Consider the following 13689-nt stretch of genomic DNA (forward strand, 5'->3'; position numbering starts at 1 on the left):
CGACTCTTTGCAACCCCATGGACTGCAGCATGCTGGGCTTCCCTGTTCTTCACTATCTCCCGGAATTTGCTCAAACTCATGTCCATTGAGTCAATGATGCCATCCAACCATCTCATCCTCTGTCATCCCTTCTCCTCCTGACTTCAATCTTTCCCAGCATCAGGGCCTTTTCCAACGAGTTGGCTCTTCGCGTCGGGTGGCCAAAATATTGGAGCTTCAACTTCAGCATCAGTCCTTCCAGCGAATATTCAGGGTTGATTTCCTTTAGGATGGACTGGTTTGATACTCCCTGCTGTCCAAGGGACTCTCAAGAGTCTTCTCCAGCATCATAATTGAAAAGCATCAATTCTTTGGTGCTCAGCCTTCTTTATGGTTCAACTCTCGCATCCATACATGACTACTGGAAAACCCATAGCTTTGACTAGACAGACCTTTGTCAGCAAAGTGATGTTTCTGCTTTTTAATATGCTATCTAGGTTTGTCAGGAGCAAACATCTTTCCTTCCCAGGAGCAAGTGGCTTTTAATTTCATGGCTGCAGTCACCATCTGCAGTGATTTTGGAGCCCAAGAAAATAAAATCTCTCACTGCTTCCACTTATCCCCTTCTATTTGCCATGAAGTGATGGGACTGGATGTCATGATCTTAAGTTTTCTTAATGTTGAGTTTCAAGCCAGCTTTTTCACTCTCATCTTTCAGCCTCATCAAGAGGCTCTTTAGTTCCTCTTCACTTTCTGCCATTAGAGTGGTGTCATCTGCATATCTGAGGCTGTTGCTATTTCTCTTGGCAATCTTGATTTCAGCTTGTGATTTATCCAGCCTGGAATTTCACATGATGTACTCTGCATATAAGTTAAATAATCAGGGTGACAATGTATAGCCTTGTCATATTCCTTCCAAATTTGGAACCAGTCTGTTGTCCCATGTCCAGTTCTAACTGTTGCTTCTTGACCTGCAAACAGGTTTCTCAGGAGACAGGTAGGGTGGTCTGGTATCCCCATCTCTTTAAGAATTTTCCATTGCACACAACGCATCTTTATCCATTCATCCATTGATAGACACTTAAGTTGTTTCCATGTCTTGGCTACTGTGAATAATGCTGTTACGAACATGGAGGTGCAGAGGACTCTTTGATATACTGTTTTCATTTCTTTTAGGTATATCCAGAAGCAAAATGGCTGGATCATATGGTAGTTCTATTTTACCAGAAGACCTTAAGTTATCTGAAGGCATAGACAACATATGTCTCACTCAAAGTGCTCCTATACTTTCAAGGGCTTAGCACAATTATCTCGCATATGAGGCTACCATTAAATACATATTCAAAGAATGAAGAAATGAATAGATGAATGGAAAAATACATGAATGGATGACTTACCTGTTTGGGAATTTAAAAAATATTTATTTACTTATTTGCTGCATTGGGTCTTAGTTGTTTGTGGCTCATGGGCTTAATTGCCCTGTGATATGTAGGATCTTAGTTCCCTGACCAGGGATCAAACCCACATTCCTTGCACTGGAAGGTAGATTGTTAAACACTGGACCATCAGGGAATTTCCCTGTTTGGAAATCTTAAATGAACTGCGTGACTGGTGTCATGCGTTTAGTTATTTTCCACTTTGGATTTTATGAAATCCAGACATACTTGTCACCATCTTGTGATGCAGCTGTTGTTTGTGTGTCATCCAAACAAATATGCCCCGGGACACTCTGGTCCAGTGCAAACAACCTGGACTGTTGTGTTCTCGCTCAGCCTGTACAGGCTGCCTTCCTTCCCTGGAGTGAGTCCTTAACCTATTTCCCACTTTCAAAGGGCCACAACACCTCCTGCTCTTTGTCCTTTTTGTAAAGAGTAAGTTAGAAAGCACAGGGGAAGTATAAATTGGAAAGTGCTGTAAAGGTAAGAGGCCATTACTATTACTTTTCCCAAAACCCATAATCCACGCACCTTTTTAAACCCTATTGAGAGCCAGAGTAAGCAGCACTGATGCCTATGCAAATTCCTAAGACCTCAGGCTAACAACAGTTGTTTCCCACCTGTCACTCTGTCTATGCTTAGAAGAGCCTCTTTCTTTCCTCTCTGGAATCAGTCACCAATGTTTTTTCCCTTCCGGATGTCTGGTTAGCCCCTTCCTCCCAACCCACTGCCCAGTCCCTGTGACATCATGATCATGCATGCGTGCATGCTCACTGGCTTAGTCGTGTTCAGCTCTTTGCAATCCCATGGACTGTAGCCCGCCAGGCTCCTCTGTCCATGGGGTTTCCCAGGCAAGACTACTGGAGTGGGTTGCCGTTTTATCAGATGATTCCAAAACACACCAGATTGGTCTTCCACCACCCCAGAGTTCCAGCCCTTTCATCCAGTCTACAACAACTGCCAGATAATGCCACTTTCTTTACCTCTGCCCCTTGTCCTGCAGTGGCTCCATACAGCCTGGCAGTTTTAATCTGCTCAAATCTAGGGGCCCTAATCAATCAACCTTGGACTTCTCTGCTCCTCCAAGGCAGCCAAGATCAATCTATGTGCTTGCAACGATCTCCTCAAACACTGTCACCTCCATTCTTTTCTTGAGACCAGACCACCCACTTTAACTTCCCTCTTTTCCTTGCAATTGTTTAAATGCTATCCAGTTAAGGTCCACTTTATGTCCCATTCTGCCGACACCATCACCATCATTTAGATAGAGGACCAGGTTCTCTGCAAAGGCTTTCACACATTATCTGACTGAATCTTCTTCAGTGCTGTTTGAGGTAGGTCTTCTTACAATCTTCATTTGATAGATGAGATAAAATTCAGAGAGGTTAAGTAATTAGCCCAAGGTCACACAGCTTCCAAACACTAAAACATCATGCTCCAAATGCAGGCAGAGTTCCCAATCTTAAACCCTCAACTAATACGTCCAATACCTTGGCCACCTGATGCGAAAAACGACTCACTGGAAAAGACCCTGATGTTGGGAAAGAGTGAAGGCAAAAGAAAAGAGAAGTGGCAGAGGATGAGATGGTTAGATAGCATCACTGACTCGATTACATGAATTTGAGCAAACTCTGAGAGACGGTGGAGGACAGAGGAGCCTGGTATGATGCAGTCCATGCAGTCACAAACAGTCGGGTATCAGTCAACGACTGCATAACAATATGTCCCTGTATGGTCCACAGGTCACCCCTGGGAGGCCTGTTTCTGTGAAGCCACGAGTCTTCAAAACAGGCAAATTCTTTCTGCTGCATTTCTGAAAAGGTTTTCCAGTTCCCACTCCAGTTTTACCCCAAAGGCAGTCGGAAGTGAGTATCTGTATCTGTATTAAGAGCATCTTCAACTAATCCCAGGATTTAAGAGAGGCAGTTAGATGAAGTCACCCGTGCTGGGTTCAAGTTCCAGCTCTGCCACCTACTAGCAGAGTGGCATCAGGCAAGTTGCTTAATCTTTTTGATCCTCCATTTCCTCATCTGTAAAACAGAGTAATAAATGGCTCCCTTGCCCCAACCACAGATGTGTTGGAAGCAGTGAATTGGAGGATGCATGTCAACACGTGCTTGGAGCAGACACACAGGAAGCGCTCAGTGTATGATATTTCTTACAGTCATTCTCTTCTACTTCCCTTAGAATCCTTAGTGTTGCTCCTTTAGCATGGCATGGCACGGCATTTTAACAAAAACTAATTATCAGTAAGTCAGACTCTGATTCATTCAAACAAAAAACCCCAAATTTTATTCTAGCCATCTGGTCCTTGGTTACTCCATGCAGACCCTGCAGGATTGGGAAGCAGAGCCTTCTCCTGTCCAGCCTCTTATGAACTTGTTGTTCAGTTGCTCAGCCGTGTCCAACTCTTTGTGACCCCATGAACTGCAGCATGCCAGGCTTCCTGTCCTTCACTATCTCCTGGAGTTTGCTCAAACTCATGTCCACTGAGTTGATGATGCCTCTAAAGAGGCATCTTATCCTCTGACATCCTCTTCTCCTCCTGCCTTCAATCTTTCCCAGCATCAGGGTCTTTTCCAATGAGTTGACTCTTCGCATCAAATGGCCAAAGTATTGGAGCTTCAGCTTCAGCATCAGTTCTTATGAATATCAGGGTTGATTTCCTTACTCAGGCCTCTGAAATTTATGGCACGCTGGATCTTTAATCGTCGTTGTGGTAGGTGGAATCTTTCGTTGCAGCATGTGGGATCCAGTTCCTTGACCAGGGATGGAACTGGGCTCCCTACATTGGGGGTTCAGAGTCTTAGCCACTGAACCACCAGAAAAGTCCTCCACCTGTCTTGTCTCTCTCAAGCATGACTGATCCATCTGCAATTCCTGGGTCAAATGTGCTGTTTCATGTCTGTCTGCACATGTGCTGTTCCCTCTGCTTGGAATGCTGTTCCCTCCAGTCAGTGATTAAATACTCTTCACCTTTTCAGCCTACTTCAAATGTCCTTTTCTTTTCCAGACCCCAAAACCATCCCTTGGTTTGACCACTTGGACCTATCATATATTTGTTACTATACCATATAACCTATACCTGTATTTGAAGAGTTCTTTTTTTTTTCCATTTTTTTTTTATTGGTTTTTTTGGCCATGCCATACAGCTTGGGGGATTTTAGTTTCCTGACCAGGGATTGAACCCAGCCACCTGACAGTGAGATCGCTGAGTTCTAACCACTGGACCACCAGGGAAGTCCCATCTTAATCATTTCTAAGTGTTCAGTGGTATTAAGTACATTCCCATTTTATGGATGAAGAGACGAGGTCTAGGGAAGTTGGGCAACTTGCCCAAGATTACAGTGCTGGAAACAGTCAACCTGAGAACTCCTTAATGGTGAGGTCTGGGTCGTCTTCGTTAGCTGACACACAGAAGGGGCTCAAGCCCGTTGGGTAAGTGAACAGTGAAGGAATGAATGGACTGTATGGTAAGCACCTTTGGGGGAGCTTGGTGAGTGATGTTCTGAAGGACTATGCTAAAAGAGCCTCCACCTGTGCTGATCTCCAGCTCTCAGGCCCATCCAGGCAGCAAGTGATTCATTCGAGTGAACCAGACAGATCCTGAGGTTTCTTTCCACGGGGAAAGAAACAGGAAAAAAAAAGAAAAAGCTGGCATCAATACATGGACTCTGGCCTTTGGGATCTCCACGTCCCTGCCTGGGGCTGACAGTTCACCCGAAATGCCCTTTTCTCTCTTCACCCACTGAAACCCTGCTCAGCCTTCAGGTCCAGTGTAGACACTCCTCCTTGCTGTCATACTGGAGCCCCAGGAAGAGCCAAGCTCTTCTTCTGTTCACTTTCTACTTATACCTTCACTCAGCATCTGTTTCATTCTGTTTATACACATAAATAACATGTGTATTATTATGTAGCTGAAGCTCCAATCCTCTGGCCACCTGATTCAAAGAACTGACTTGTGGAAAAGACCCTGATGCCGGGAAAGACTGAAGGCAGGAGGAGAAGCGGACAACAGAGGATGAGATGGTTGGATGGCATTACCGACTGGATGGACATGAGTTTGAGTAAGCTCCAGGAGTTGGTGATGGACAGGGAGGCCTGATGTGCTGCAGTCCATGGGGTTGCAAAGAGTTAGACACGACTGACTGAACTGATACACATAAATCGTGGTGTTCTTCACATTTGTGGCACTCCCAAATCTGTAAGCTTCTTATGACTGGGAGCTGTATTTCATCTCTGATCTCTGCAATTTTGAGCATGGTGCCACGAATAACAGACACTGGCTAAGAACGTTTAGAGTCAGACAGAGCTAGAATCAGGCTCCAGCTCTGCCGCTCACTGGGTTTGTGACTTTTAGTTTTCTTAACTTCCTTAAGCCTCAGTTTCCCCACCTATTAAAGGGGAGTTACAATCGACTGACCTAATAGACTCTGATAAGCTCGAGTTCATAGCTAAGGCTCATTAACTACTATTATTATTAATAAGTATTTAATAATTAATCGACACCAGGAATAGGGATAATGGATTTTTCCTCCAGTGGACACATAGGAAGGAAATGTAAAAGTGAAACTTAAGAGAAAAAACAGAGCAATGTAAATAAGTGACTTTGTTCAGTGTACATATTAGCTAGTATCATATGCATAATCTTCATATCCTGCTATTCATGTTTCCTGCAATAAGTTACACAGTCAGTTGCCTCTCCAGGCAGAAAGCAGAGGCTGGCACACCTCTGAAACTTAAGCCAGTGAATGCATGTCAAGTCGCTTCAGTCGTGTCTGACTCTTTGCAACCCCATGGACTTCTCTCTCCATGGAATTTTCCAGGCAAGAATACTGGAGTGGGTTGCCATTTCCTCCTCCAGGGGATCTTTCCGACCCAGGGATCGAGCCCTCATCTCTTATGTCTCCTGCATTGGTGGGTGGGTTCTTGACCACTAGCGCCACGAGGGAAGAACCTGGTGCTCAGTCTCCCAAAAGGCAGTTCATGCTCCCTGTACCCTGGTCACACCTTCCACACTAAGGAAATTCCCACAACTTATCCAAAATGGGGTTGATAAAGAAGGAACCTTGGGACTACGGCAAAGGATAATTACATCGATTGCCACCTGCCCCATATGGTCTGATACTCCATCCAGTAGCCGATGTGACCTTTGACAAACAAAAACCAGGGACTTCCCTGCTGGTCCAGTGGTTAAGACTTTGCTTTCCAGGGCACAGGTACAGGTTTGATCCCTAGCAGCAGGGCTAAAATCCCCCACGCTTTGCAGCCAAAAAACTGAAACATAAAACAGAAGCAATACTGTAACAACTTCAATAAAGACTTTTTAAAAAAATGGCCCACATCAAAAAAAAAAATCTTAAGAAAAAAATGAGCCAGTTCATGTTAACCTCAAGCTTAATAATCAGCAGCAGCTTCTCCTGCAATGGGAATAAAATCTGTAATTTTTTTTTTTTTTAACCACAACCTACAAGCGTCTACCCAATCTGGCTCCTCTCTGATTTATCTCCACTCTCTTCCCTGACTCTCTGGGTTCCAGCCACCCTGGCCTTCTGACTCTTCCGCTTATATATCAAGGGCCTTTACATTTGCTTCCTGGATCCCTGACATTTACATGGCAAAATGTCACCTCCTTAGAAAAGCATTTCCTGACCACTGGATGGGAAATATCCCTCCTCTATCAATTCTCTTTTTTTCAATATTTATTTATTTGGCTGCAGGCGGGATCTTCATAGTGGTGTGCAGGCTCTCTATTTGTCCTTGCAGGCTCAGTAGTTGCAAGTGGGGGCTTAGTTGCCCCATGGCATGTGGAATCCTAGTTCCCCAACCAGGAATCGAACTCATATCCACTGCATTGCAAGGCAGATCCTTAACCACTGGACCACCAGGGAAGTCCCTCCCCTATTAATTCTCATGTAACACATCATCATCTGGACATTATTTATTTATATATTATCTGACATCTTCACTCCCAGCCCATTTCCAGGTTCCCCCTAGAACAGAAGCTCCATGCAGGCAGGAACCTTGCCTGTCTTGCTCCATACTGTATTCACAGCCCCCAGAACACTACCTGGGACTTATAAAGCAGTTAATGCTTATTTATTGAATAAATAAATAAGGATGGGATTATGGTTATTATGGCAGATTATGGTTATTTTTCACCTTCTACTTTTATATTTCAGATGAATTTGAATTTTTATAAAGTACATGTGTACTGCTTCTGTAATAAGAAAATAGAACTAAGGCTAAAGCAAAATAAAGTTGAAATAATACAATTAGCATATTTAATCAAACAGATGAAACACGGACTCTTCCCCAAGAATATATTACATAGACTGCCAGCAATTCATAGTATTCAGTCTCTTCGCTGTTTATTAAACCTAAAACATTGGCCAGTTTAATGATCTGTTTGCCAGTCAGCACACACCCTTGGGTTTTTAAATAACTGTCATCTCTCCTGGGTTTATAGAAAGATTATCATTTGAGCTTTCCACTTCAGTCCAATCTCCTCCTCACAGCACATTTATTTCCACCTCTATGCCCCTGCCAACTCTGTTATCTCTCCTGGCATCTCCTACCCGCTGTGCCACCCTCCCCCCCAATTCCCCTGTTCAAAATCTTGATCATCCTTTAAGGCACACTCAAATCTTTTAAGAATTGGCCACAACCGTGCTTTTAAAAAGTACTATGCTTTGTCAAAAGGCACCTTGTCTTTGTGTCTCCCTCAATTAATTACAGTTGGTTGAAAGCAATATTTTTATATATCTAACCACACTGACATGTCACTATGCATTTTCCAACTGAGTAAAAAAAAAAAAACAAAAAACAAACTACTCACTTCTAGTGGAAAAATGCTATCAAAGGTAGATAGGAGCAATTTAGACTCTTTCTCAAAGGAGAAAATACTAGGTGATTTCCAAGGGTGCGAAAGCCATTTCCTACATCTTCCAGTGAGGGAGATGGTGGTATCTACACAACCCTCACCCAGAATTTACAAAGAAAAGGACACAAGGAAAAACAGACCAGCAGGCTGGAATCATCTCCACCAGTGCTGTTGGGTGCCACTCACTGAAGTCCCATTATGACAACCCACCAGCACAGACTGCCTGCTGACCGTATGCCCAGCACTGTGTTAAATGCATTGCACACAGTAGCTCATTTCATCCTCCCACCAGCCTACAGCGGGCCCTATTATCCTGCTGGATGAAATCATTCAGAGTATGTGACTATCAGGTGACTCCCTAGCTAGACAGAGTAACCGGAGGCTCCTCACCCACCTCCTGTCCTTTAAAAAAAAAAAAATCAACAACCTCATATATGTAGATGATACCATCCTTATGGCAGAAAGCGAAGAGAAACTAAAGAGTCTCTTGATGAAGATGAAAGAGGAGAGTGAAAAAGCTGGCTTAAAACTCAACGTTCAAAAAACAAAGTTTTTTGAATGGCATCTGGTCCCATCACTTCGTGGCAAATGGGAAAAAATGAAAACAGTGACAGACTTTATTTTCTTGGGCTCCAAAATCACTGCAGACTCTGACTGCAGCCACGAAATTAAAAGAAACTTGCTCCTTGGAAGAAAAGCTATGACAAACATAGACATGTAGACAGCATATTAAAAAGCAGAGACATCATTTTGCTGACATAGGTCCGTCTAGTCAAAGCTTTTTCCAGTAGTCATGCATGGATGTGAGAGTTAGACCATAAGGAAGGCTAAGCACCAAAGAATGGATCCTTTCCAACGGTGGTGCTGCAGAAGACTCTTGAGAGTCCCTTGGACAGCAAGATCAAACCAGGCAATCCTAAAGGAAATCAATCCTGAATATTCATCGGAGGGACTGATGCTGAAGTTGAAGCTCCAATACTTTGGCCACCTGATGTGAAGAGCTGAATTATTGGAAAAGATCCTGATGCTGGGAAAGATCGAGGGCATGAGAAGGGGCGACAGAGGATGAGATGGTTGGATGGCATCATTGACTCAATGGACATGAGTTTAAGCAAACTCTAAGAGATAGTGAAGGACAGGGAAGCCTGAGGTATTGCAGTCCTTGGGGTCAAAAAGAGTTGGACATGACTTAGCAACTGAACAAGTGTATATATATATGACTTTGATGATGGCTCAGTGGTAAAGAATCCACCTGCCAATGCAGGAGACACACATTTGATCCCTGGGTTGGGAAGATCCTCTGGAGAAGGAAATGGCAATGCACTATAGTATCCCTGCCTGGAAAATTCCACGGACACAGGAACCTGGTGGACTGCAATCCACGGGGTTGCAAAGAGTCAGACATGACTGAAGCGACTGAGTATGAGTGTATATATGTCAATTCCAATCTCCCAATTCATCCCATCCCTCTCCCCTTCCCCCTCTGTGGCCACATGTCTGTATTCCTGCCCTGCAAATAGGTTCATCTGTACCCTTTTACTAGATTCCATATATATGTGTTAACATATTTTTCTCTATCTGGTTTTGCTCTGTATGACAGACTCTAGGTCTGTCCACATCACTACAAGTGACACAATTTCATTCCTTTTTTATGGCTGAGTGATATTCCATTGTAGATATGTACTATATCTTATCTTACACAGCACTATTTACAATAGCCAGGATACGGAAGCAACCTAAATGTCTATCGACAGATGGATGTATAAGGAAGATGCAGTACATATGTACAATGGACTATTACTCAGTCTTCTTCTAGCCTCAAAATGTACACTCTGCCCACTCTTCTTGTTCGAGAAGCCAGTTCAAGGATGTGGCTTTGAGACAGTAGGGTGTTGTTGGCACCATCTGGACACACGACTGAACCCCATTAAGGCTTCTATATAAACTCTTGAGAATCTGAAAGGTGGGTACAATGATCTACTATTTTGCAGCACCCAAGACAAGTCTCATGTATAAGTTCCCTTGTTATTAAACCTGCCCCCTACCAATCTGGAATAGCCGCCTCTTTCTTTGGCCTCCACTTGCCCTCTGTGTAAAGGGCCAGTTTCAGATTTCACCCAAGAAGTTCCCAAAGGTTCAAACCAACACATCTCCATTTTACAGATACGACAGATGACTCACAGAATGGTTCAGCAATTGTCTCTGGGTGACAAAGGAACAAAGTGTCAGAGCTGGTTTGGATCCATGTCACTTGACTCTTGCTTACTGTACTATATATATCTTCTACCAAAAGAGTAACAATGGGCTTCCTCTATGGCACAGTGGTAAAGAACCCACCTGCCAATGCAGGGGACACGGGGTTGGATCCCTGGGTCAGGAAGATCTCCTAGAGGAGGGCATGGCAACCTACTTCAATATTCTTGCCTGGGAAATCACATGGACAGAGGGGCCTGGAGGGCTACAGTCCATGGGGTTACAAAGAGTTGGACATGACTTAGCAACTAAACAACAACAACAACCAACAATAAAGACAACAATTAATACAACCTTAACTGAAAATGACTAGTCTTGCAATTTTTTCCACCCTTTTTCAAGTTTTTTTAAGTAACACCTACACCAATGCCGGAGACGTAAGAGACACAGGTTTGATCCCTGGGTCAGGAAGATCCCCTGGAGGAGGGCATGGCAATCCACTCCAGTATTCTTGCCTGGAGAATCCCATGGACAGAGGATGTTAGAGGGCTAGAGTCCATGGGGTCACAAAGAGTCGGACAGAACTGAAGCAACTTAGCACGCACGTACTCCGTGTTTAACATAAAGTGTTTAAATATGTGTAAAAGTTAAACAGAGCATATCTTCTTTTTAACGGCCCTCTCTTTTTTCTCCAGCATTTCGTGCATAACAACGTTGACTTGGCAATTGTTATGCCACAGAATCAATTTTACTAATTTTCACACTTCGTTAATAAATTAATGGGGGCCCCAGATGTTATGAGATGGATGCATAGATCCCCTAGGAGTTGAAATAGCATCAAAAAAAAATTAAAAAGCCACTTTACTAATTAAAAAAACAAAAAGTTAGGCCACAGATGAAAGTCTAGAGATAAAAACCCGTAAACAATCCCAAATATAAGATTCAAAAGTGAAGATCTGGATCAGTGCTTTAAGAAGCTTTTGAATTTGAATAAGTAAGAATGGAAAAAAATGATTTGGGGATCAACACCAAAAGCAGGTCAGAAATTGTGGTCCTGCATTTGAATGACAAAAAAGAGTCAGAATCTTCAATGGTTTGGAAGAGAGAGGATGAGAAAGCCTTTTGGCCAAGCCTTTAACAGTTTGCAGTCTAAGACTGAGAAGCATAAAAATTTCAGGAGTGAAAATGCTACCAACTGAGTTTCCATTGTAATTTTCCCATATGCTTGAAACTTCTCCTAATAAAATGGTGAGAAAGTAAAAAACCATAAGAGAATTAGCAGGGACCTGGCCAACACTGCAATTTTAGTCCATAATGTTGCTTTATATAATTCTTTGCAAAGGATAGAAGCAGGTTCTTTCCACAGATGTAGTAATAAAATAATGGAAGCAGCTAATATATTTCGCACTTACCTTGAACTCTATGTATATTACCTTACTGAATGTTCACAATTAAGCTACAAGGTAGGTTCTATTAGCATCTCCATTTCAGAGAAGGGAGGCAGAGAGAGGCTTAAAAGATGTGGCTAGTCACAAATTCAGTCATATAGCCATCAAAGGGCAGAGCCAGGATTCAAACCCAGGGCTTCTTTTCTGCACAGATCCAGTTTTCTTTCAAGCCCACCAAAACCAACAGGCTGCCACATACTTATAAAAGCACCAAATGTGGGACTTCCCTGGTGGTCCAGTGGTTAAGACTCTGAGCTCCCAATGCAGGGGGCATAGGTTTGACCCCTGGTCCAGGAAATAAGAGTCTGCATGCCACTGGGCCAGGCTGGGGTAGGGGTGGAGAGCAAAAAAAAAAAAAAAAACACCGAAAGTGTTCTGAGACTCAACAGATTTACAAAGGTTCCAGGAAACCTGATAGAAAAATACCTTCATGTAAAAAGCAGAGAGGGGCTCAGGGGCCCAATAAACCTGAGGTCAAATCCTGACTCTGCCACTTAAATCCCATTACCTAAGCAAGCCCCAGTTTTTCCCTCTCTGCAAAGGGAGCCATAAGTCACAATATTCCTCTTAAGGAGGCTGTTCTAGGGATTGAATGAGAGGATGGATTTAAAGTTCTTAGCACAGGCAAGACCTAATACATGGCAACCCACCAACAAAAGGCAGCCATTGTGGGTATTATGTGGAGCTTGCAGGGAGACCAGAGACCCTCAGCTCTGCTGTTATGCTAAAGTACCAAAGCCACAGGGTTTTGAAAGGATGAAACAGGAGGAAGAACCCAGATTTTTAAAAGGAGAAAGAAAAGGAGAGAGGCTGGACACTCTCCAGGTTTCAGGTGGAGAACTATGACATTGGTTACGATTTCTATTTGAACCCATGAAAACCAGAGTGCAGTTGAACCATTCTAAAAAGATCTTCGAAATCTGTAAATTACAGCTATGGAGAAAGCACACACACAAACACACACACACAGAGTCTTCTACCAGGTGAAGACAGGAAAAGAGTATATTCACAATATTTTGATCCAACACTGCTCAGCGCCACGGCAGGAAGCCGAGGGTCCTTGAGAAGGGCGAAAGGGCCTTTGCCAGCCCGAAGGATGAAGTACAAGGGCAGGGACACCATGAAGCGCCCCGGATTTGCAGGGAGGGCTAGTGACCCTAGGGCCCCTGCAGCTGCCTCTGTACTTTAAGAGCAAGAGTTTCAACTACAGCATCCTATTCATTAAACATAAAAATCCTTAGTTTATTTGTTAATGCTGTTGACCCCAAAATACAGTAGAGAAAAGCAGCAAATATTTACAATCGGTCCGTTTCCGAACTGCCTTCTAGGACTGTACCCGAAGCAGAAAGACTCTTGAGTCCAGAGAGAAAGGGGAAGGGCGTGCACAGGGTTAACCCTCCCCCTAACCCTCTCCCTCCCACTCGCGACCCTGGAGAAAGCGGGGAAAGAAACGCTGGGAATTTCAGGTGTGCCCTGAACCTCGCGCCGACTGAGAAGCAAAAGCAGAAACCCAGCGGACACTCCCCCTCTCCGGGTCCGTGGGCGCTTTCCAGGATGGTCCAAGGCTCCAGCCTGCCCTAGCGCAACCCCGGGCGGAGAAAAGACCTTCCTCGCTCGGCTTGTGGGAAAGACCCTACTTTCCAAAACCAGCTGCGAGCTTGGATCCGGTGACTCTCGCGTCCACCCCACGCTCCCAGCTCAGCTGCCTGGAGATTTCCGAGCCTCCCGGAGAAACCCAGTCCGGAGGGTC

General features: G+C 44.0%; 1 protein-coding gene across 2 annotated transcripts in view; it reads right to left on the reverse strand.

Moving 5' to 3' along the window:
- BMERB1 (bMERB domain containing 1) overlaps window positions 1-13689 on the reverse strand; it is a 158151-nt gene that overhangs the window by 122389 nt on the left and 22073 nt on the right. The window lies entirely within an intron of this gene.

This window comes from Giraffa tippelskirchi, chromosome 13 (assembly GCF_054371585.1).
Source record: "Giraffa tippelskirchi isolate mGirTip1 chromosome 13, T2T-mGirTip1v1.2.pri, whole genome shotgun sequence".
Lineage (NCBI taxonomy): Eukaryota > Metazoa > Chordata > Mammalia > Artiodactyla > Giraffidae > Giraffa > Giraffa tippelskirchi.